The sequence below is a fragment of the Zosterops lateralis genome (genome assembly GCF_965231275.1).
Source record: "Zosterops lateralis genome assembly, chromosome: 3".
Lineage (NCBI taxonomy): Eukaryota > Metazoa > Chordata > Aves > Passeriformes > Zosteropidae > Zosterops > Zosterops lateralis.
The window spans coordinates 2166718-2193105 of record NC_139764.1 but is presented as its reverse complement, the minus strand read 5'-3'; positions in this window follow the sequence as shown (position 1 = coordinate 2193105).

Sequence of the window (26388 nt, the reverse complement as noted above, 5' to 3'; positions counted from 1 at the left end):
CAGAGACAAAAATGTCTCATCTTGAACAGTGTAATTCCAAGTGTGTGGGAGGAGGTTTCCTCCCAAAACCACAAGATGTAAATCTCGATTTCCAAATGTGCAGAGCTGCAGGGTTCCTCCAGCACTCACTGAGATCAGGGAGGGACAGGAGTGTGGCAAAAGGTCTCGTCTGACTGGCGTGGGATGGCCTCCGCTGGAAGTGGAGGGGAAAGTAGGACAAGGAATGCTCACCCTCTGATTACTCTGGTCTGGCATATGTTTTTAATCTCTTGGAAGGAACGAGAGAGTTTAAGCCTGGAGAGGATTACTGTGGTAGTTTTCTGTTACTTGTGCTCTGTAAATGTGGGCTTAATGTTGTAAGTGCTTTACCCTGTCCCAAATCTCCCAAATTTTGGCATGCTGTTATTTCTGGATTTGGCCCCTACGCAAAATCAAAGGTAGTAAAATTCCTTTAGAGTGTGGATAAAAACCCAGACTGTGGGTGTGGATCTGTAACAAGCAGATCTCTGGCTGTGATACTAAAACTCCTCCAGTGGAGCGCCCGTGCTGCAGATCTCCGAGCAGGAGGTGTGGATGGAGGATCCCAAGGATCCCTGACTGCCAGCTCAGCACACAGCTATTGTTACACAAGAATATGCAAAAGAATTGGGGCTGATTTCAGTGTCACTTCTGGGAGTTCCTGTGCCGGCAGCCACAAATCCTGGATGCGGAATGCTAACATGCCAGTATGGAAAAGGCCTGTTGCTCTCAATGGAAAATCATCTTACAGCCTTTATTTTCTGCAGGCTGACAGGATCCACTGTGGCAGCACCAGGAGAATGCTGGGCACTGCTCAGCGAGGGGCTGGAGAAAGTTGATGACTAAAAATGACAAAATCATCTCCCATTTAGGGCTCTTGTCCCTTTTCCAGTTACTTTGGGAAGGTTCTTATATTGCAGTGCTAAACCCGTTTTCACCAGTGTCTGAAAGCAGCAGATGTTTGAGTGTTGCAGATTATTTAGACAGTTTCTTCCTAATTCATAACTGCTGAAGCATCAGCACAAGGAAAATGCAGAGTTGTGCTTACCAAGGCTCAGGGTTGAGATTCAGTGTCCATAACTGGCGTTGCAGGAATTAAGCAAAAGTGATTTTTAATGAGGAATTGCAATTGGTTCCTTGCTCCCTGGCAAACTGAAAAAGACACAAAATCAATCAAAACTCAGTGCAAATTATTCATCTGACTCAACTGAGTTTAGCACAAACAACCCATTTCGGGCAGCAATAAAAGCCCCTTGGCTCTGAGGGGCAGCAGAGCCCTGAACCCAAGTCACAGCTGAGTTAAAAAGCTCCAGTTTGGGTCTCAGGTCCTTTCCCATCCCAGCTAAACAGACATTTGTAACTTCCCAGACTCTGCAGGGAATACAGTGGATGTTTAATGCAGGGGGAAAGTGCAGAAACCACCAATATTTCACACCTAGTCTTAAAAAATGTACCAAGCTGGATTAGGAGAATAATGAATCTTCAGATGAACAAATGTTCAAATCCTGGAGCAATGTGCTGGTGAGACAGAGGTTTAATGAACTCTTTAGAGGTGGTGTAAATTGGCACAGCTTCAATGGAGCCCACAAAAAAAAAAACGGCCTTGGCTTTATATAAATACACGGTAATGATCTCCCTCTCATCTGTTTGGAAGCTTTTATCCTCAAAAGCCACGTTCCATGTGAATTATCTTCATTTTCTTCCCCATTTTAAGCTAGAGGCTCTGGCCTCTCTATTTAACTGTATCATTTTCTATCAGAAAATCAGGCAGTGCTTTCTAAGGGTAGCTCATGCATTGAATTCAGCTGTCACAGCTACTTGTGCTGCCTTGGGTAATTGGTTCCTCACAAATCTTTATCTAAAACATAAAGGCAAATAACTGTTAAAAACCTTAACCTAAACGGAAGCAGTAAATTAGCCCACAAATTTCTTTTACTGCTGCATTTTGGTTGGATTTACTCAGCCCATAAATCAGAGCTGAAGTTTGCAGGGTGATGGTCACAAGGGGCTGAGCCTGGAGCCATGAAAGTTAAAGCTGGGGAGGGTGAACCAGGAATGACTCGAGCTCTCCACGCAGGTTCTGCAGGTTCTGCTGCTTCCTCAGGATCACAGAACTCTGTCTCACGTTTTAAACACTTGTAGGATTGTTTCAGGGGTAATTTTTTAAGTGTAGGTTGGCAGGAGGTTGGTGGGGGCCCAGCTTTCTCCAGCGAGCAATGGTTGGAGCCACCACAGGACAGCAAGATCTGGCTTCCTCTTTAGCCCCTTTGATTTGAACTCGTGTGCACAGAAAAGTGCTGGGAAGCAGGGGCAGAAAAGGGCAGGAAGAGCAAAGGAAATGATGGCTGAAGGAATTGTGGTAGAGTTTCACACAAGGCAAGGCACAGGGCCTTGCTGGACTGAGCCTCCTGTCTCCTAAAGAACATTTCCAGGAATTGTCCAACCCCTAGACTGTTAACCCTTGAGAAAGCAAAGATTTGGGCTGTAAATACTTTGGTGAGGTCAGCTGATGGTTCTGACTCTGCTGTTTGATTTGTGCTCTCAGTGCAGTGGGTCCTTGCCCCTTGAATCTGGCGGCACTCCGTGTCTGACAAACCAAGTGAAAAATCCTGGGGCAATAGGGATTGTCTTGTAAAGGTCACTTGAGCTCCCAGCTGCTCTTTCAACCTGCAAGGCTGAAGAAATACATAAAATAAAGATTTGTTTCTGGTCCTTAGTGCTGCTGGGTTCACGGAGGTGCACAAGGAATGTCATGGGCTGTGGAATTTATTCACCTCAGAGCCACTTCTCCAGCCTGCAGCAGTCCTGGAGGTGTGTGGTGTGCCTTTGGCTGAATCAAATGTGCTGAATTCCTCACGGGAATCCTGGAGAAATGGACAATCCAACACTGCCAGGATTGAGGGACTCAGCTGTGAGGGAGTGGCAGGATGGATGTCTGGAGACATTCTGTGGGGCAGGGCAGGCTGGGACTCATCCTGCTCCATACCCCATTCCCAGAGCTCTGTCCCAGCCTGGCAGTGTCCACCACTCCCTGGCACAGCTGAGGCCACGTCCACACCTGCCCCTGTGGCCTCTTGCAATTCCTCAGCTGAGTACTTCAGGAACCTATGGGTCTGTAGCTATGTGTGTGATTTCCCATATATTTTCTGTCTTTCTCTCCTTCTTCTAATTCCCTCTTCTTGGAATTTTTGTGTAAATTAAAATGGGCTTAATGCTTGCAGAAGCATTTTGTGTTGATTGAATGTTGCACTAAACCTTTTGCCACAGTTCTCTGATTTTTCTGAAGATGCCAGTGGAGTCTTTAGTGTTGTTTTGACCTCTTGAGGATATCTTGTCAGAATTTCTCCCGTATGTCTAACTCAGAGTACATTGTAAGTCCTTCCAAAAGCCTCATCAGGTGAATTTTCTGGGGTCTTAGGGCACCTCAGTGGATTGAGGATAGTTGCAGGTAGGACTAACTCCTTGTTGGAATATTCCTGATTTTTAAATACTGTACTGGATCTATGTTCTCTGTTATGGAAGTAGGTCAAGGAATTTGTTTTATGGCATTTTCCCCTCTGCACCTCTGTTATACTTTTGCAGTCAAATTCTTCTTTAAAGTACTTGTCAATTAAAAATTCAGGGCTTTTGTTCTTATACTACACCAGCACAAGGTTGGGGTGTTAAGACCTGAATTTGTATTTCAATAGTGTTGCTTGAAGATAAATTTCAGAAAGCACATGTATTTCTGGACCTGGAGTGCCTTGTTCTTTACAGCAGCTGTTCTGTAAATGCTGAGGGTTTTAGTGATGTCTAATAGCAGATTTTTAGACAAATTCACACAGTTTAGCCAACAAACATTTTGTAATATCCACAGAGAAGATGAAATAACTGGATTTTCCTTTTCTTTCCTAGGGTTGCATTTTTGCCTCCCAGTATTCAAAATATATTTTCCTCAGAGGGAGATGCTAATCTAGAGTTCAGTGAAATTATGACACTCTTCAAAACCTCCCTTGACACCAGTTTGTAGTGGGTTTTGGTGCTATCTCAGAATGATCTCCATGGTTCCCAGTGTTAGTCCCAGATTCTGAATTCCTCTGTGATGTCAGAGCACTTGTCTCTCTCATGCCATGTAAATTCTATGTGATGTATGGCATTAGACTGGTGTGAGGTGTGATTATGTGAGTTGCTGTAGCTAAAGCATGGGAAAGAGTAGTCAGTATTTAACTTCCTCACATTCCTCCTTCCTAACACAGAAAACCTTTAATACACAAATCTTTCAAGTACTTCTGGCTCAGTTTCTGCATTTTCCCTTTTGTTTGGGTTCTCAATCCCTACACACCAGCCCTGGTCAGCCTGACCTTCCATTTCTGCCACGTGCACTCCACAGTACAGAATGCTCAGGAATTTGTGAGCAGAAAATCTTTTATATAAATTTGATGCCCATGAACACCTGAAATGTGATGTTGCTCTTTGTGAGTTGTAAATGCTTTTAAAAGCCATTTTGCCATTTATATTTCTATGTGCTTGTTCCAGTGCAGATCTGTTGTTTGTGTTCTCCAAGGCACTTCTTTTGCTCCTGCACCTCAAATATCAGCAGAGCAACTGGGTGCTGCAGTCTCAGTCTCAGCCACAAATTCGTCTACAAACTTGGCCAAATCACTGGATTTTTCAGTGTTCTGTTTGCAAGCTGTGAAATGGCACCTGACTCTTCTCTCATGGTGTTTTTTTTGTTTTTTTTTTTTTTTTTTTTTTTTTTAACTTTTCAAAGCAGTGTGTGTAACCTTTGCTGAATTATAAGCTAAAGCTTATTAAAAACAGTAATCATGGTCTGAAATTGCTTGTGACCTGCACATTCAGTGGGGTGGGGCAAGACAAAACTGCTCATTGCTTTGCTACAATTTCCTTTGTAGATTTCAGCCTTGCCTTAATTTCTTTGGGTTAACTGACTTCTCTTTTCTTTGTTTTTCAGGAATGGCAGACCTCATGCAAATCATGTTGGGGTGTTCTGGACCAGCACTGCTGCCTCTTGCCTCTGTTCCCACACTGCAGCTGCAATGGGGCTGTCCCTCACTGTCCCTCACTGTCCCTCACTGTCCCCGCTCCATCTAGAGCATTCCCAGCTGTGCTGAGCAGGACATAGTGCTCTAAGGGAGAGGTGAGTCCTGACCAGCTCCCTGTGCCATGGTTCCCACCTGAAAAGTGAGGAGAAAATTTTTCCTTCCCTCTATTCTTTGACAGCAGTAAAAATGTTGAGGTTGGTTGGGGTTTTCCAGCACTTCTGGTTTTTGGGGTTTTGTTTGTTTGTTGTTTGTTTGTTTGTTTGTTTGTTTGTGGGAGTTTTCCAAGGAGGCTTATGCCCACACAGGGCTGTAGAAGGAATCCCTTCCTCTGTCTTTGTGCAATCCTTGCACAATGGGGTGCTGAAAATCCCCCAGTGCTTCATAGACTAACTGAAACTAATTCTATTTATCTTTTAATTGAGCCCCTTTGAGGCAGCAGCTGGTGTGTTTATGGATATTCATTAATTTTTTAGTGCCCTCTCTCCTGGGTTTAGCTGGCTTCTTTTTATGGCACATGCATGTGGTTCAGCAAACCCTATTTATTTCCCTGTCACTCCAGAGCATGTTCTGGAATGGGCCAATTCCAACTGCCTGGATAAGGGAGCAGCCTTTGGCTGGGCATGAGAAATGACACAAGTTACTTGAGAGCTCTTGAGGGGAGGTTCAGTGTTTGCACCAGAGAGAGTCTATGGAACTTCAGCTCCCTCAAAAGAATTAATTTAATATATATTGGGTAGAAGATTTAGAGCAGCTTGGCTGTTGAGGGTGGGGAGGTGCAATTATTTTGTTTCTATAGTGCATCAGAAATGTTCTTACATCCTTTTTCCTGAAGGCACACTCTGAGTGTTGGAGGCTGATTTGGTCCCACTGCTCCTCGGAGACCAGTTCTTTCTGGGAATGTCTACATGGACACATCCAGTGTGGAAGAGAAGAGTCTGGCTCCTCAGGTTGAGGGAGAGGCTGGTTCACAAGTAACCATGGCAACCAGGCTGTCACTGAGAGCATCAAGACATTTACATGCCAAAAATAAAAAAGCCCAAACTTACAACAGACATTACTGCTCCAGCCCATTTGGAAACCTTACCCTCAGTTTTGTTCCCCAGGAATAGTGGCAGCAGAGGCAGGTAAGGAGATTTTTCCCTCCTCTATCTTCTGCATCAGCAGCAAACATTGTTTCTGGTGATAAACCTGATAATGGCTTCCAATTAAAAGGGGATATTTGAGGTTCAAGTTGGAGAAGCACTGAAGATGATTTTATGTTCACCTTAAAAAAGTTTCCGTCTGTCACACACTTCCCAACCCAGTGTGCTCACATCAATATTTATAACACCCAGCCCAGTGTTTTCACAGAAGAGCCATTAATACAACATATCAGCTCTGGTGACAAGTTACATTTTATTGCTGTCAACAAACAAAGATGTTCTTTGTCTGCAAACTCCTCCTTTTTCCCCTTTTTCAATCAGTTGTTAGATTTGAGTTTTGAATGAAATGTGTAGATGTGCTTTCCAATGTTTTCTGGAGGGCTACTGGAGACATGACAGATGGAGCTTGTAGGAGCTGATAGAAGACACTGGTTAATTTTCCTAGGAGATGAAATAACAGTTTTGGTGTAGGATCTTTGCTTGGGATTATGAAACTCACAAATTCCTAAGGAGAACCAGGGAACTTCAGGAGGTGAGTCTCCAAAATAAAGATTTAATTTTGAAAACACCTCAGAGTATTGATCACAGCGTTGTCGTTCCAGTTCAATTCCATTTGTACTTTTTCGCACTGTAAAGGGGACAGATCAAACCCACAATACTTGGGAGTCTGATGTCACTGGATTATGGACTTCACACTTCCAGGTGTCCCTGTCCTGCTCAGAGGGGCATCCCTGGGGCTCTGCCACAGCACCTCTCACCCCTGCAACTTGACAGAGATCTTACAGGAACCCTCTGGAAAACCAGTGTTTGGATGCACTCTATGAACCATGTCACTGTTTATTTTTCTTCCCATGCCAATGAGTCTCTTCAGAGACTCTTCAGCATGTATGGAAGTAAAACAATTTATGTAAATGGCTCTTTTTTCTTTTTTTTTCTTTTTTTCTTTTTTTTTTTTTTTTTTTTTTTTTTTTTTTCAAAAAACAGTCTAAAAAAGGTACTCATGCCATTGGATCTAGTCAGTTCCAATGGTTTTAGTTGGATTTAAGTAGCAGTAGGAGAAAAATGGACTATCTATACCAAACCTGTCAGCTCTGCAGCTGGTTAATGAAACTGTGTAATGATCCCCTGCTAATAACTGATTTTTAAACAACTTAAAATCTGATAAAAGAGCTCCATTCCACAAAACTATACATTGAGTCAACAGTGCCTTGTTGTTCCAGAATTCTCTTTTCCAGTCCTTGTGGAGCTGTCCAGATGCCAGATCTGTTGCAGCAGCCAAATGACCTGCACACACATTCCTTGCCATGGGCTCTTGGGGAAAAGTGGGAGCACCTGGGAATAGTTCTGATCTTCCACTGAATTTTGGAGCTGATTACAGAGACTCACATTTCTCTGAAGGAAGAGTGTGTCATTCTTGTGCTCTGCCAGGTTCTGTTTAATTGTTCTTTATTAAGAGAAGCCCCAGGCATGAGATAATCTGTACAGAGGCCACGATCCACCCTGACTGAGCTGCGTCCCATGGCTTGGGAGGAACCTGCTGCAAGGCTCAGCCAGGTAAGACTCTCTCAAAGCTACAGAAAAACCAAATGCAAGGTGAGGATAAAGGTGAGGATATCTTTGTGAGGATAGAGGAGCTCATGTTTTTAATTTTCTGTCATTAATTTCCTCTCTCATTCTGCCATGTGCTGCATCTCTCATCTCATTTGGAAAAGCAAAGGAGAAATCGAAACACACCCAGAGATCAACAGCACTGTTCTGACAGTGCTGGTGATGGGAAAATGAGCACCCTCAGCTGTGCTTACTCATTTGGCTCTTCTGTGAAGGTCATGGCTTTGAGTAGTTCTGCAAACAATGCACAGAGCTATGACCAAAGTAGGGGGGAAAGTTCTAGACTAGGATCAAAATGTGGAGCTCTTAAAAATCCTCTCCAAACCCTGGGAGTCCATAGCTGTCCATATACAAACTGTGGTTGTAGTTTGTGTAGCCTGACAACCTGGCCAGTTCGCGAGCTGTCATTCCAGCTAGTGTGGACTGGAGGCAATCCCAGTGGTTCATCCAGCTCCAGCTAACTTTAAATTGGGAGCTGGTGACCTCCCAAAAATGCACTGGGGATCCCAGCTTTACTGAGCTCAATATTAACTCCCACTGAATACAAAGGAATTGGGATTGTGTGGCCAGTGACATTCAGAAGTGTTGGAGAAGGGAGACGCGACACCATATGGTCATCAGCAGAACTCAGTTTATTCAAGTACAGTCTTAAGTTATATACTTTGCTTAATTAGCTCATACATATTGCAAAAGCCAAGCTCCTGATTGGTAGTGACTACACAATAGTTTACTTTATGTTATATCAGCATATTGCAACAGTTGTATCGCCTTATAGCATTTAGTTCCTCTTTTCTCATGATCTCAGTTCCTTTCCCTCATCCTCATGCTGGCCTTGTCCTAGCTTCTAGTTACAATATTAGTCTGAGAGCTATTGTGTCCCTTATCTTCTTGCCATTCCTGAGCCAGCATTCAAGCTCCATTTCTCAGCTAGCCTCTCCACACAGAAGTCAAAAAAAAAACCAACAAAGGGAAATCTGTTGTTTTTTCCTTGTCTACTTTCATTCTACAGCACCAGCACAGTCAGGGAATGTTGCATTTGTGCTTTTCACCTGGATGTGCCGTTGGATTTCTTGGTTATCAATGTGGAAAAAAGGCAATTTGAAGTAATCTACTGACAAAATAAGTTTGAAGGTGTTTTTAATATCTTGCTTAAAGAAAGATAGTGGCTGAAGCTTGGATTCAGGTACCAAATCTAATTTCCTGTCCTGAATGGCAATGCCAGTGTGGTAATTAGACCATGAAGGACAATACTAATTTTAAGGTGTATGTGGGTGGAGAAAAAAAAAAAAAAAAGGAGATTGAAATAATCAACATGTGAAATTTGAACATGTGAAATCATAAGTAAATCCAGTTTCCTTGGCAACTTCTACTGTGCAGCCTGAGTACCCCTGAGAATTTCACACAATCAAGTGGGCAGCAGGTACTTACTGGAGATGGGAATTCTTTCGAGGGAGAGAAATGGGAAGCTCTGGTTCAAACCTGTTTTACAGTTTAATTCTTCCCATCGAATTCTTCGTCATTGTTTTCATTTCCCTTTGAACTGTTGGTGGTTCCCTTCTCTGGCAGTCATGGATATGGGCCCTGGGAAGAGCAGTGGATATGTTTGTTGAAGTCCCTTTTTTTTAATTGGGAAACTGAATGGCTATTAAATTATGTTGCATAAATAGTTACAGAAGAAGAGACTTTGGTTAGAGATAGACCAAAATCAATTAAAAAAGCAGTAGAAAAGTATTTTGCTTTGGTGGTTCAGGTACAGCAATCCCTTCAACCAGGCTCTGGGCTGATGTCTTCATCAGTCCCTCTGCTTCCAAGCATTAAATCATCACAACTGAAGCATCAAAGGGCTCACAAGGCTTTAAAAAAAGAGGAAGTGTTGGGTTGTTTAGCTTTTCCTATCCATCATTTCAATCTTTGCATGATATCTTCAAAGATTTTCTTTTCAATAAAAATGGAATTGCTGTGCAATCCCATGAGAGGTCCTTTCAGGAAGAAAGTAAAATTGCAAGACCCAAAAAATCACTAGGACAGACAATGAAGTTGGGTTACAGACTTAATTAGCTTTAATTGGAAAACCAGCTACAGGAAAAAACCCTCAAATGTAGCTAAACAATACAGCAGGTCAAAGGGAGTTCCTGAGGAGAGGGGCAATGGTTATAGGGGATCAGGAAAGGAACAAGCAATGTTTAACCCAAAAGAGGAAAAATTGAATAATTTGCTTTATACATCTCCACTTAAATACAATTTTATATATACACATATATATATTTTTTATGTGTGTATATAAATATATAAGTACTATCGCCCACTGTAAATCTTCTTAGATTTCTTGTACAAAATATCATTATGGGATAAAAAGTTTAATGATATTCTTTAATACTCTCACTTTCCTTGCCTTTCCTATCTGTGGTAGCTGCAATAAAAGTGGAGCTAATTCTGTTTCATGTGTGCACACAGATTTTGATTTGACCACAGGAAACCACCTGTTGCTGGAGGTTTTTTTTGGGTGAGTATCCCAGTGTACTTCCCAGAGGCAAAATACCCTCTGGAACCCAATACCAGCTCAGGCCAGAAGGGCAGACTTGGCACATTGGGCTCAAAGTCACTTTTCTGTGGTGGTTGTCGACAGCAGCAGAATCTCTACAGGAGCTGGGTGTGCTAAAAAGGACAATTTAATGTTATTCTAGAGAACTGTGATCAGGATTTACAGCTCCAGTACATCCTTGATACAACCAACACCAGATGTTAAATGAAGGAGCTTGTGAGGTATTTCTTTAGTTTCTCCAAGGTGCTGGTACCAGACCTAATGCCAGCTGCTCATTTTAATATGAATACTTCCTGGTGTGTTAACTCAGCCTAATCCCCTGAAATAGCCACTTTTTTACTGTAATTTATATGTGACCTTTGTAAGCAGAGTATTTGAGAACACAGGGAGGTTAATGAATTCTGTCTTTTCTCACCAGTGTGAGGCACTGAAGTAATAATCTCTGGGTAGAGAAGGGAAAAGAGGGCACACGTCATGTCCAATATTTTAGCTGTGAACTAAAGCCAGCTCTCCAGAGTCAGGCTCAGAGCTGAAGCAAATAGGTCACTCTTGCTCTCACCAGGCCATCCATGGGATGAACTGCAATGCACATTTAAGAAGCACTGCAAGTTTTTGAATCTAGGATCCAAATTTTCCCCTGCAGATTTTGCCTTCATTGCTCTGCCCCCAGCTCCCAGGGTGGCTGTGTGGTGGTGTAATGAGTGCCAAGGCTCTGGGTTTGCTGGGGGAAAGCAATGCTTGGGGCAAAGACAGCAAAGGGTTCTTCTCTCCTGAAACCATTCTGTGCAGCTCTGGGCCAGAGGAAACACCTCCCTCATGACAGAGGCAGGGCTGAAACCCTTCACACAGCCTTCCCATTACCACTGGGGCTTTGTTAACTTGTGAGAACATTCGCAAATAAAGTGGAAACGATTTTGCTGCAGTCTCCCATAAGCACAACCCCCTCCCAGGTCATCCCAGAGCATCACATCAGGCACAAGCCTCCTCCAGCACCCTCCCTGCTGGCATCACAGCAGAGTGGGGCAGGACCTACAAGGCACAGGGGGTGATGCTCTTCCCTTCTTTCACTCTGCTGTTTCCAGTTTTTCTTCCTTCTGCTTCTGCCCTTCCATCCTTCTTTCTGTTCTTCTCTCATCTTCCATCTGTCTTTACATCAGTTTTTATCCTTTTCATCCTTCCTTCCCTTCCATCTCTCTGAGCTTCCTTCTGCCACTGCTTCCATTTGTCCTTCCTCCTTCTGTTCCTCCGTCTTTCCATCTATTTTGCCTTCTCCCTTTGTCTATACATGTTCTTCCTTCTACCTTTCCATCCTCTTTTCCATCCTTCTGTTCTTCATTCTGCACTCCACTCCTTCCTTCCCTCCTTCTTCCCATGCTTCCATCCTTCTGTTCCACCAGTCTTATTTCCATCTATCTCTCTTTCGCTCTGTTTGCTCTTTAGTGTCCCTTTCTTTCCCCCTGTTCCTTCCTCCTCCTTCTATTCATTCTTTCTTCTGTTGTTCCTTTCTTCCTTCCAGCTGACTCTCCTGCCTTTTCTCCTTTTGTCCATCCATTCCTAAGTTTGTCCTCCCTTCCATCCATTCTCACCTTTATATACCCATTACATATCAAATCCATATATTTGTCATGGATAAAACTGACCCTTTCCTGGCCAGCAGTAACAGATCCCCATTCGTGCTCTGTTTGGGGGTTTCTGTGTGTCCATCTGTACTTCCCTCCTTCTGTCCCTTGTCCATGTGCTGCCATCCTGATGGTGGCACCTGGGGGCAGATAAAGGGTGTTTTCCCACTGCTGCAGGATGAACTCCATCCCCACCATGCAGAGCACACATGGAGTAAGAAGGATTTGAATTTCATGCAGAGACACAAGTTCTGTGCTACAGTGCACAGCCTTTGCTCAGTTCCCAATTAATACCCTGTGTGACTCCCTGCCAGCACCCCACTGTTCCTCTGGACATTCCTCTCTAATGCAGCTCAGGTGAGGTGAGAGCAGCATCGACAGTGTGTGGATGCAGGTAATGTGTGCTTTTGGCAAGAGCCCCAGCAAGTATTGCTGCCATCCATCTCCAATTACTGTGCTGACACCTTCAAATGGCAGCAGCCTTTACAGGCTGTGTTGGGAATTATCCTGCACCTGCTCACTGGAATCACTGTACATGTGTTTATCCTTTCCTGCTCCCATCTTTGTATCACACTGATTTGCCAACAAGGGGGGGGAAAAGGCATTTATCAACACACCACCATTTTGTGCAGCACTCCAGCAATTCTGAATGGATCCTGTTTGGATCAGATACCCAATATTATTCACCTAATAAAGACAAAAGCAAAGAGCCCAGGGGTGATAATCAGCAATAGTTTACTGCAACACACACACACATAAACCCCCCTCCTGCTTTTTCCCATCCATAAATTGTAAATGACAGTGGTGGGAGGAAAAGGTTTTTCCTCTCTCTGAAACAATTCTGAATACCTGTTCTGCCTTACAGGACCTACATTGATCTGCCTGTCATTCTTCTCCATTTGGAGTGATAGAGCTGCAGAAAAAAGCTTTTGTTTAATTGAGATAATATTGTTTTCTTCCTTTAGGAGAGAACTGAGGAATGAGGGATGTTCTTCCTGCAATAAAATGACACTGGCAGGCAAAATCTTGACAGCAGTGCTCTAATTCAGCACTTGCTTAATTCTGCTGACTAAACAAGGCCCTGTGCTGAGCTGAGCACTGCTGGTGTCCCACAGTGAGACCCAGCACACTGAGAGCAGTTTTTGAGCCCAGACACATCCCAGGGACCAAGCTGGACACTGGCTCAGAGGGGACGTGGAACTTCCCTCACAGCTGGAGCAATGTCAGCTACCCTGGTTCTGAACTGCTCCAAAATAAAGGGCTTTTCCCCTTCTTCTCATCCTGAGTGGGGACTTAAAGCACTGATGGACATTCCTGCCCTTGCCTCAGGCTACAGCTGTGCAGTACCCCATCCATGTGTTTGCCTCCTGGCCAGGGGCAGCCAGCTGGGAGGGACCAGCTGCAGAGGACACTCTGGGCACAGGGACAGGCCCAGGGTGACTGTGCCAGATGGTGCCTGAGCTCCCCAAGGCCCCAGACACTGTTTGGGGTGACAGTGTCCTCAGGGATTCTGCTGTTCTCCTTGCCTTGCCAGCAGCTGAATTCAGCACTTCAAGGGAGTGGCACAAAACCAACCTGGTACCATCAAAATAAACAACCTACACCATCTAAAGGGGGCAGCTCCCATGCATGACCCAGGGACTGCACAGTAGAAAATACCGTTTTATTAATAATTTCTGGGATGTCTGTGCTGAGGTCCCAGTCCCAGTGCCTCCGTCTGGTAAGAGCTTTGGGAAACATTTGTTCCTCACCTGGACTGTGTTCCCAGCTTGGAATTGCTGTAGGTCTTGTGCTGAATGTGCCACACTGGTGTCACTCTCAGGTTTCTCAGCTGCTTCTGCAGACAGAAGGGGCTGGCACTCCAAAATTAAAAAAAAAAATAAAGAAAGGCACCAAAATCTGCTGAATTTGGAACTCTAGCCTATATATCTGGGAAAAACTGTCCCTCAATCTGCACAAACCCATTGCTTAGATTCCATAGGATTTCTTCAGCAGTAAATCATGGCTTTTAAACAAGGCAGTTTTTACAAGCACACATAACTCAGAGCCACAGAAAAAAAATAAGTTTTCTTGGAGAAAATTGAAATGGTAAGGCAGTACACATTTATTTTATCACATTGAAGACAATAATAAAAGGGAAGGGGGAACATTTGTTTTTTTAATAAAAAGAAAAAAGCTGAGTCGCTGCATTGCCTTGCTTTACCATCAGGAATGTTTCTGGCAGTGCCACTTTGTCCTGATTAAAGCCCTCGGTGGCAAAGGGAGGCCTGAAATCCTTTATTCTGGTCAGGATTTAGTGTGGGTTAGTGAGGATCCCTTCAGAAGACAAACCAGTGCAATCACCCCTGTGTCAAGGTGTGGGGAAAAGGGTCACTAATTATTCCCTACCTGTGCTCCTTTGGCAGCAGGAAGGCACCAGATCCACCTCCACAGGCCAGCCTGGGGCAAAGAGAGAGAGGGAGGGAGAAGGAGCTTTAAGCTCCAGAAATATGTTATGTAAAGCTCTTTTTCAGAGTCTACTTTTGTTTTGAACAAAAATTTTCCTGCTTTACTTGCTCTTTACTTGTCTCTTGAAGAGACGACGAAACAATAACTATCACTTCTTTTTCATGGACTATTACCTCAGCACATAACCACAAGTTTTAGTGGTCTGCTCCACACACATGGAATGGGATCCACACCATCAGCCACCACAGAACTAGGGAGACACTGTGACTCAGACATCAACTGGACTGGAGCGGAAAAGCCAGTAAGAGTTACAGGTTTATAGAAAGGAAACATAGCCAGAATGCTTGGGTTGATGACTTGTTTGTAAAATAAATAATATTTTAAAATGGTATCCAAAATTAGAGTGGGAATCTGGTTAGGGAGCAGGTGCCCACATTCTATCCCTTGCACCCTATACACATGCCCAGCTATTTCTTCCTGATAGTTCATTGATGTTAAATCATGAGGCGTCCACAATAAACCATTAAATAAAATATGACAGCACTAATTCCTTCATTATCTTGTTATTTAGATGATAATCCAGTTGTCCCAGTCAAATCCTGCCTGGCTTTCCCTACCTTCTTAGCAATTCAGGCTGGACAGTTTCCCCAGAGCTGCTCTTCAGAGCCAGGTCAGGATTTTTTTCCCAAGATGTTGCAGGAACAACAAATTTCTGCTGTGTGCAAGGCCGTGGGGCATGATTGATAAATAGATGAGATAGTAAAAGATGTTAGACAGACAGAAGACAATAAATCTGTCTCTCATCTGTACCAGCCCAAGCTGCTCTTGCTCCACTAGCAGCAGTTCCAGGCCCTTGGCTGCACTGCCACAATCCAAGGCCATGGGCAGCAGGAAATGGAGTGTGTGGCACTGCACCCTCACTACCATGCCTTAGACAAAGTGGTGGCAGCCCTCCAGCCCCCTCTGCCCTCCTCATCCCCACCAAAAACAAGCTAAAAAAAAGTAAGAAAAATATTCTAGCATCCACACCTTCCAATTCTGTTTAGCAATCAGTACATTGCTTCTAGTGAGATAATGATTACTTGATAGACTCTCATCAGTGGCCTGTTTCCACATTATCTGAAATAATTGCTTCAGAGTGACCACAGAAGGAGCAGCAGGTAGGAAATGAGGCTGCAGTTGCCAAAACATAATGGATCATTTAGGCCTTTCTCGGAAGGCTTTAACACTTTTGTGCCTGATGGCACCGTTCTGATGATAAACCTGGCTGTGGGGATCAGGTCCTGTACATCAGCAGATCAGAATTCACATCTGCCATATCAGAATAAGGCCCCCAGAAAATAAGCATTAAAAAATAAAAGTATTCAAAGTGTGCTCCTGGCTTGCAGGCACTACACCCTCTGACTGAGCTGATGAACATCTCAGTCAGGAAGGAGCTCTCTCCTTCCTGTTTTTAGCAGGGGGGTATTGTTTTTTTTACCATATTTTGCATCTTTTAATGCTTCCTTTCTTTCTTTTATTTTTCCCTCAATTTCATTTCCAGCCTTTCTTCCCCCAGCTACCAATATGGACAAACCCAGTCATACAACCACTTAAAATATGCCAAAGTCTTGAAGAATTTTCATATTTTTTGCCATTAAAATCTTTGTGTAAAGCACTGGCTCCATACATGTTCAGGGGACATAATAATCCTTTTTGGGGGTGACCTGTTTTATGAAAAGGAGCCATTCAAGCCATTTAAATAAACGTATATTTGAAAGTGTCCTGCTGATTTATTAAAAAAACTATGGACATTGATCTAATACCAATATCCAACTATGACGGACAAAGACTCTCTAACAGTTTAAAGTTAGAAAGTGTATGTTTATTACGACGCCGGGCAGCATGCGGGGATCGCTCCCAGAAACACACGCGCAATTTACAGATCATCACAGGGCCTTTTATCTACAGAAGTATTGAATACACAAACTACAAATGCATATTCATAGCTCTGATACCTCCCATTCCCCGCTTCGTATGGTAATTAGCCCAAAAAGCCACCAAGCATGCGTAGTTTGTTCTTTGAAATGGGTCGGTGGTCTTTTTAATGGGGTGGGGTCCCAAAATGATGAAGTAAGATTGTCTTCCTCAGCTCTGACTTTTTAACCTTTAGTGTTTGTGACAGCTAAATCCTGTTTTTCCCAGGACTGTTTGATTTATGATTGTATTGTATTCATGGGGTCTATTGATTATTCAGGATGCAGAAGCCCTAGTTTGACAGCTCCTCTGATTGATCGGTTCCTTCCAAGGATTATCAGTTCTTTCAGTGTGGCTTCTGTTAGCAAAAGGGAAGTCCTAGCTACATTATCTCAGCACTATCTATTTTGACTACAGTCTTTAATTCTTCTAAATCTATGCCTCACTGCAATAGAAATTGCATTTGAATTATATTTTTTTATCTAGCACTTTCCAAATGGTATTGTGGGATAAGTTTGAAAATAGTCTTAATTTTTTATGAGTGTTTTAGTGTACTTTTAGAACAAGATGTAATTAAGACTGTGGTTTCCCTCATGGTTTCTCAGCAAGGAGAGCTGCATCCATGGATGCCACCCAAGATGGTTTTTGTTGTGGCTCCATAATGAACCAGGTTAGGAGGACAAGGAGCAGCTTTGTTGAGCATTAGGACTGATTCGTGTATAGAAGCTATTTCTGGGATTGCAGTCTGGGTAATTATGCCCCTAAAGAGCCAAACTAATTGTGTAGAGCCTCCTCCATGACTGTAATTCCACTTGCACTTTGCACAGCCAATTCAGCCTGCATTGAAACTCTGTCAAATTTGTTTGCAAACTTTTAGAACAGAATGAAAATGGAGATCCATGGGAGAAACCAGAGCCACCCCTCCCAAAGCAGGCGCCAAGTGCAACAGCCCATAATAAAATGCAATGAGGAGATACTGGATCCTGTGCCCAAAACAAAGGGCTGCAAAGATGGAAGACTGCAGTGACCCAGGGGTGACAACCAAATCCCATCACAGGGAGAGGGGAAAATGTTGTAATCAAGGACCTTCAGCCCTTCAACAGGCATGCTTGGGAAGGAAGACACAGGAAAGGGAGTGGGAAACAGCCTCAACTCAAAATCACACACAGGGCCAAGGAAAAACCCACAGGGGTGTGTTTACAACTGATAAAAATGAAAATTAGAATGTTGAAAATTTGAAAAGTTAAAACCCTTAATTGTCACAGAAAAAGTGTATTAATATTTTAAATGTAATAATCTTAAATTGTAATGTAACAGTAAAGAGCCACCTCCGTGGTCCCTCTGGAGGGGGCAGTGAGGGGGGGCTGCTTGGTCGCTGGAGGCCGCCCGCAGGCTCCCCCCCGACGCCAGAGTGAACTGCCCGCTGCCTTGGGAGAGCCTGCACCCCCCCAGACCCCGGAACGAGCTGCCCGCCACCTTAAGAAAACCTGCACAGACCCCGGAGCGGGCTCGCCCATCACTTCGGAGAAGCCTCCAACCCCCGCGAAATGCCGGCTGCTCGCGCCTTCCCTGGGCCGCCGCCGGACTGCCGCCACTGCCACTGGCGGCATGGCTCTACCGACGGGGCGCCCCGCCCCGGCCCAGCCCCGCTACAAAAGAACCTGCTCCCTGAGCCGCGGCGGATCGCCGCCGAGGCACAGCCACTGGTGCCTCCCCCCCCCATCAGAACCGCAGAACCCCCGAGGCACCCCCTCTCCATGTAACGCAGCCATGCCGGGCAGCCGCGGCCGCTGGACCGCCACCGGCACGGCTCTGCCGACGGGGTGGCCCCCGCCCCGGCCCAGCCCACTCCAAAAACCCACTCCCCAAGCCACGGCGGATAGCCGCCGAAGCGCCACCACTGGCGCCTCCCCCCCCCCACCATCGAGCCCGCAGGACCTCCGAGACACCCCCTCTCCATGTAGTGCGGCCATCTCGCTGATGCTTGTTGCGAAATGCCATGAGGCTGCTGCAGCCCCTGCGCCCCCGGGGCGACCCCGTAGAACATGTAGATTAGAAATCCCAAATGCATTCTGGGACCCTTTTTAACACCAAAAACCCCCTATAAAGATAAATCTAAGTAAGATTTAAACCCACAAAAACCAGTACTAAGCTGTATATACCCTAGAGCATCAATAGAGCTAATTAATCCAATTCTTGTAACTCGCTGTAACCTAAAAATACCAAAAGAAAGGTGAGACCCCGAGGCAAGCAAACGGAAATCAGAACTCCTTGGAGACTCCCGACGAGGGAAGAGTTCTCCAGCTCTGCTGAAACTTCCTGCTGCAGAGCTGACGAAGATCCTCCTCCTCAAAGGCGAACCCGGTTGCAAAATCCCTCTAGCCACCCTTGTAAGAGCTGATTAATAAAGGCATTTTAAGGAGAAAAATATTATCTCCGCCGATTTTTAACACAACTGTGTTGGATTTAGGTGGAGTTCACAATTTGCAATTTATGAAAATAAATAAATACAGACCTGTGAATTTCCAAAATGCTGCAGAAATAACAGACAGGTGATCCTTGGGATCAGTTGCATTTGCCTTCAGTCCCCTTGCATTTGCCTTACTGTCACTCATTCTTGGGCAAAGGCAATGAGAAGGGACACATTTGTCCTGCTCAAACTTGTAGTTCAGAGATCAGGAAAAGGGAGTCTGTTCTCTGTCACAGTGTGCTAAACAAATGTGTTTTCTTTTCCTTTGATAATAAACATCCCCTGAACCAGAACCCAAAGCAGAACCCCCACAGAAGGTGAAAAATGAGGCCTAAATTCTCCTCCAGAGTTTCACCAGCTCAAACAAGAGTGAGGTAGTCCCAGATATGTTGGAAGCACAATGTTCTCATTTTCAAACTGAGAGAATCAGAAAGTAGCCAAAGTGTTGGGTGCCAGAACCAATTTTAAATATGATTGGCCTAAATTTTTTAATGATCTGTGCTTGGGAATTATGAATTCACCAGCACCACCAATGACAGTCTGTTTTTAGAACAGAAAACCCACTGGATTAATTCCCCTGATTTTTGTCTCTCAGGCACGGTGCACCCAGTTTGTGCCACAGCTTTTGCATTTTTGTGTTTCAAATAATTACTAAACCCTCCTACCTTGACTCTTCAGTTCACCTGCTCCAGATGAATCAGTCTGTAATTATTCATATTGTTTGTTTGGGCTTACCTCATTTTCTGTGATGTTTCTATGCTGCAAAGAGCCAATACAACGTTTTGGGTATCACCAGCACTTTTCCAAAAATCACGAAAGCAGAAATGCTCAAAAAGGAGATAGGCTTGTAAATACCATAGGAAATTCCTTGCCAAGAACCTTAGGTGCCTTTGGCTCAGTCTTCCCAGTACTGAGAGCACCAAAGGATGCAACCCTGCAAACTCCACCCAACAAACACTGTGGAGAGTTGTTTGGTAAAAAATACATTGGTGAAATCCTGCAATATTTTTTCTTAAATCTTTGATTACAAAGTGCTCTTACAGCATTTTGTACTTGTTTGGCTGCTTCCTGCTCCTGGCTAAACTTTTGGAAAACAAGAATGAAGTACTGATGTCTCCCTTTCTTTCCCAACCTTTACCAAGGTTTTAGGGGTTTTTTTCCTATTTAGGAAAACTTTTCCCTCCAGACATGCTCATGGTGGGATGTTGGTCCCTGAAGAACATTGTTCAACTCAGGATTGGTACTGTGAGGTCTTCCCATGTGGGAGAGAGGGAATCATTCAACCAGTTCACTCCTTTTTAAAAGAATATGCAAACACTTATCCCATAAAAATATATTACTCTATCAAAGTGCACATATTTCCAGGAAGGAAAAGCCAGTATTTATATTCTAGCTCCCCAACTTGCTGTTAAATCACAGCAGTAGCTGTAAAACTGAAGTTAAGCCATAGAAAACACTTAAAAGTCTCTCTAATTTGGGTTTAGATCTCAACTGGAAGCCCAGAACAGAGGGGGATCATTGTCCCCAGAAGCCACTTGGCTGGGAGGCTCCAGCCAGCACCTCTCCCTGAAGAGCCGCTGGGGGCTGATGTCAATTCCTGCTTCCCCAGCACTGATAAACCTCTGCTCCTTCATCAGGGCTCTGTGTGGGGTGAGAGGAACTTCTTCAGGTGCTGTGAAATAAACCAAACCATCAGGGAAACCAGGGCCTGAATTCCAACTTTACCATTTGCTGTTACCACTGACAACTCTAATGCTCTGTATAATGATCCACACTTCAGTTGCTAAATTAGCTTTTCCAAGGGGGAATTCATTTGGGGGAAGCAAAACAAAACACCAGCTTAACAGAACTTGAGGGCTTGAACATTCTGATGATACAAAAATAAGCCTGAGTTATCATCACTCGATATGCACAGCTCACAAAGCTTCCAGAACAACTCCCAACAACTGATAGCAGCTCTCAGATCAAAGGAGGTTCCTGGGCTGATGTGAAACTGTACAAGCCTTTCTATTAAATATCAAGATGATAAATAGGATTTATCCTGCAGGAGTGTGTGCACACCTGCACACACACACCTATAGGATCTGTACACACACAGCACTCCAAATTCTCTATGGCTCTGTCTGTGTGTATCTGTACAAATACAAACCTCTGTGTGTTTGTACACACACAGACTTCAAAGTCTCTTCAATGTGGGATCAAATTCCACTCAACAACCAATTAGATATTTTCCCCCCAGCGATCCTGTAAATATTCATGTGGTTTCTTTCCCCTAAATGTTAAGACTGTCACCCTCTTCTAGAACCTGCTAAATAATTCCAAGGAAATGAAATGCCGTTTTTGGGATGTCAGTTGTTCCATTCCCAGGTTTGCCAGCAGACAGGGAGTCACAGAATCCCAGAATATTCTGAGTCAGAAGGGACCCACAAGGACTGTAAACCACTCATGCCCAAATCCTAAGCCCTAATTTTCAGCACACAGATGTTCATGTCAAGTCTGTGAGTTCAGAGTATTGACAGCACAAAGTTTGATCACAGATTAATCAAATTTCAGGTACCTTATCACAGTGAAATATCCACTGTAAGTAGTTGCCAACAGTCATGTAAATCAAATACAAATGGGTCTCAAAGAAAGGTTCATTTGACGCAGATATGAAAGAGTTTCCTGATTATTCCAAATCCTGTTTTAATTAACACTTACTCCTAGTCTGCCTTTGTTTTTTCCTTTTCATCTCCTGCCTGTCATTCATTTGACATCTCTACCATGATGAGAGTGATACTTATTATGAATGGGAAACACACACAAAAAAAAAACCAACACCAAAAAAAACCCACAAACAAACAAAAAACCCCATACACATTTCCAATATTTTCTCTGCTTAAAGAGATTCTGCTGATTCACATTGGCATCTTTGTCCTGTAACCCGTTTTTTTTTTTCCCCACTTCATTTCAGACCCATATCATGATTCTAACAGAAACCCTAACTCAGGACAGAATTTCAAGAGAACAACTCAGCTTCTCCTCTCCCCAGCATATTTCCCTATCAAACACCAATCCTTGGCTGCCAAGTGTCTCCAAAATCAGCCTGATGCTGAGGCTTTTCGATGATGATGAAACAGAAAAGTAGGACAGACAAGGAGAGGAAATTTTTCAAATGTATTCCTGATTGCCCTGAGTCTTGATGCACTGCAGTGGGAATGAAAATGGGCATTGCTTCCAGTGGATGCAGTTGCATTTGTTTTTTCATGATTCCCTCACTTGTTGATTATTTTTTATTATGCAAAGCATATTGTTAAATGCTGAATTACAGGTGAGCTGACCTTCATTTACTCAGTTTGCTCAGGGTCTACATTACAGGAGAGAGAGAGAATTAATTTGGCTCCAAGGCTCATAGCTGGCCAAGTATGCTCTGTGGAATGAAAAATGTGATAAATGTAACATTGGGTAAAAATTCGTGATAAAAGAATATAGTAAGATATGTTAGATTGGTGTTAATATAAAAAGGTATTGTTATGAATAAAATGGGCAGAGATAATATTAATCTCTTTAAAATGCCTTTATTAATCAGCTCTTATGATGGTTGCTCGAGGGGTTTTTGGCTGCCTGTGCGCGCCGTGGAGGAGGAGGGTCTTTTCAGCTGTGTTGCAGAGAGTTGAGCAGAGCTGGAGAACCCGCCCCTCGCTGGGAGTAAACCCAGGGTTCTGAGTTCCTTTTGTTTTCTTTGGGGGTCTCATTTCTGGTTTGGCACTTTTAACTTACAGCTAGTAAGAAAAACTGGAGAAATCAGTTCTTTCGATACTTTAGGGTCTACACGGCTTAGCATTGGTTCTTGTGTGTTTTAATTTTACTTAGTTTTATTTTATAAGGGGTTTCTGGTGTTAAAAAGGGGTCCCGAGATGCATTTCGGGGTCTTTGATTTGCATGCGGGGGTGGGCTTTTGGGCAGCAGGGGCTGCGGGCTCTCATGGCATTCAATATGGCGTTTTGGAGGTTTCAGGGCTGGGCAGCACCAGGGCTGCTAGATGTGGCTGGCGTGGGTTCCCCTCTCTTCGAGCGGGGCGGCGGCCCGGGCGCGCTCGGGGACGCGGCCCTGCGGGCCTGTGGACATGCCATCCAGCAGCGGCGGCTGGCTGCAGGCGGGCTGAGCCACGTGCGGGCTTTGGGGCTTCTCTGCGACTGGACTCGGGCCGGGCGGGCGGCTGCTTGGCGGCTGGAGCCACGCTGGGGGGGCGGCTCCACGGGCTCCGGGATTCCCCGTGCCGGGCTTGGGGGGAGCGGCCAGCCTCTCTTTCTCCCGCTCCGGCGGCGACAGCTGCGGGCGGCCGGAGTCTTTGCGGTGGGCGGGCAGCTCGGCAGTCTCGGGGACACTGGGAGCTAGCTCTGCGGTGGCACGGGGGAACGGCCGGCTCCTCTTTCTCTTTCACTCTGGCGGCGGCAGCGCCGGCCGCTCCGGCGTGGGGGGGGTGTGGAGCTCACAGTGCTGGGCTTTTTTGAATGGAGTTCTTGAGGTTTGTTTTTAAGGTGGTCCGAGGTCTGGGGGGTGCAGACTCCCCCTTTTTCAGGGCGGCAGGAAGCTCACTTTTGGGGTCCGGGGGAGGGGCCTGCGGGCGGTTTCCAAGCGACCAGGCAACTCCCCCTTCACTGCCCCCCCCCCCCCCCCCATCTCTAGGGGGGGCACGGAGGTGGCTTTTTACAAAATAAACATTTAAGATATTAATACACTTATTATATGACAATTAAAGGTTTCAGTTTTCCAAATTTCATTTTTTTCAGGTATGGTCCGTAGAAACTATTCCCCTGCCAGGTTTCCTCAGTCCTGAGACAAAGAGAACAGGACAAGGACCATTACGAGAAACAAAGACACTAGCCAATCCAGATAAGAATTGGCATTGCACCCAGACAGAGAAATTCCTCTCCGAACGAAAAAGAGAATTCTCCACCGAGGAATACACATTGAAATAAACATGGGCCGGCAAGCTCCATCCGCATGTGAAAGTATCTTCCCGGAATACGGTCTGCAGAGTCCGACAAATCCGGGAAGCCCATCCGAAAATTATTTGGACTATTTGGACTATCCTGGGCACCTGTTCTGCCTCGGGACATGAAAACCCCTATAAAACCCTGAGCTGCGACCTGTTCCATGTGGATTTGGGAAAACTGTGCTTTAGAGTACGGTCTTCTCTTCCACCCGGCGCTGTGCTGCGAATCCTTTTGTGGTTTTTTCTTTTTATCGGTGATTGGGATCGTTTTATTAATAAATTGTTTCTTTGTTAATCCGATTTTTGCCGTTGCGTTTATAACAAAAAACATCAACTTTTGCTGCAAAATGGGACATGTAAACTTGAGTTGAAATACAGAAGCAGATTTACTCATATGTTTCTCTTTCCATGAGCTTTCTGCTAGTACACAATTACAGTGTCAAATGTGTATACACAACCTGGGCAACACAACAGCAGCTCCACATTTGCAGTCAAACTGTACAGAAATTATATTGGCTGCTACACCCATCAATTTTTTTTCTGATGTAATTTCTACCTTGTTTGATCCCAATTAAGCACCTAAAGTGCACTTTCCAAGTTATGTCGAGGGGAAAGTTCCCTTTGCTCAGTATTTTGTCTCTTTTCTTCACAACCACATTGACCCTGGAATTCAGACAAGCCTGCTGCAAGGTGCCACAGCTCAGCACAGTCAAAGCTGTCAATTCTCCAACCTAAAGGCAGGAAAAGCTCATATCCACACAGGATTGTGTGTAGTGGTGTGGAATTAAGTTTTTTAATTTAGTATAATTTTTATTAAGGTTTTGTAAGGTTTCATTCCTGCACCCCCACACTCCTTAAGTACAGTCGTTAAGTAACACAATGAGCCTGGCCTTTCCTATTGTATGAAGCCTGGCTTTACCTATTATGTCTCTGATAGCCCTGGCCTAGGTTATTGTCTAACTCTGTATCTTATCTGTGGACACTCCCAAGCATCTTAATAGCTCTGCCAGGCCAGTTGGCCAGAGAGGCTTCAGGTAACATCCCACCCCTTTCAAACCTTAAATGGTAATGTCACTTCCTCTCCCTTGGGTCACTCCCCTTCATTTGTATGCAGTTCCACCCCTCTTGATAAGAGTGGTAGAGGCCAAGACTCACTCTCTTGGATCCCTCACTCTCGGGACATGCGCTCAAGCCTCAACAACTTGGGCTTCTGCCCTGAATAAACACCTTCTTTACTACCGATTGTGAGTTCGCTCCTTCTCTGATTTATGCACACTCCTGCCGGGGTCTGGACCTGCCTAAAATTCACGATATCACGACGAGAGCCCAGAAAGCCTGAAGGCAGTCTGGGAACAGTGATAATCGTGGGGATAAAAGGGGAAACACTGCTTTGAGCACCCTGGTGACCTCACACCCAGGGAAGGAGAGAGGAACCCAGCCATCCCAGGGCAAACACTTTCCCCCCAGGCCTGAACTTTGCAAAAAACTACTAAGGAAGGGAAGGCCTTGGAGGTGTTGCAAATGAGTGTAACAGTGAGGTAACAGGCCTGAGACCTTTAGAGATTTTATCCTGAGACTAATCAGATGTTTTTCCTGGCATAAGACTATGAAAGTCACCTCAGGGAAGAGTTTGGACTGTTGGCTGATAAAGTTTTTTTATATTAAATTAATTTTTTGCCTTTGAAATTGCCATTAGAGACACCACAATAAATGGTGAAGGCAAAAAATTTGTCAAGACAACAAGTCTTAACAAATGGCTTGTTTCCCTACCCCAAGTTCTGTTAAAGACAATGCTGTCATGAGTAAGATTTCAAATGTTGGAGGTTTTCTTCCAGTTCTACTGCAGTGTTGCCATTTTGTGGCTTAACAGATCTTCCCCTCACTGAACCACTGCAGACCAGAATGATTCCCTGGAGCTCAGAACCCATTAACTTCCTACTCCATATTCATAAGGGAAAAAGCCTTCTGAGTGGTGGCAGTAACTTCCCATGCCAAAGATACAGGACTCTGATGCAGCTAGCAAAGAATCAGCCTTTTCCTGATGGCTGCTTTGTGTGGCTCCTGGGATATCTGTACTTTTGTAATGATTAAAATAATTATAAAAATAATAATTTAAGGCAAGCAGCAAAAATATTGAAAGCACATGTGTGTGGGGTGGGTGTAGCAGATCAATCATCCTCTGGATCCAGCACTGGGGACTGTTTCTCATCCCATAATCCAAGATAATACGCATTTCAGAGCCCCTGTTGTGAGCAAATATTTAAAGACAAACATTAAAAGAAAATAAACCTTTCTAATAATTTGTAAAAGTAAGACACCAGCAGTGAAACTGCTACAGAAATGGAAGTGCAACTAGAAGGAAATTAAAAACAGCAACCCCAGAATACCTGTCCTAATTAAACATTAGGTGGTAATACATGAATTAAAATAGGAATGACATTTGAATTAATAAAAGAGCAACAAAATATTTCAGGAACTGATTCTCCTTGACTGATGGTGTAATTTCCTGAGCTCCAAGGCATGTTGGCTGTCTGACCAGTTTTACATGGACACTCTGTAGGCTCG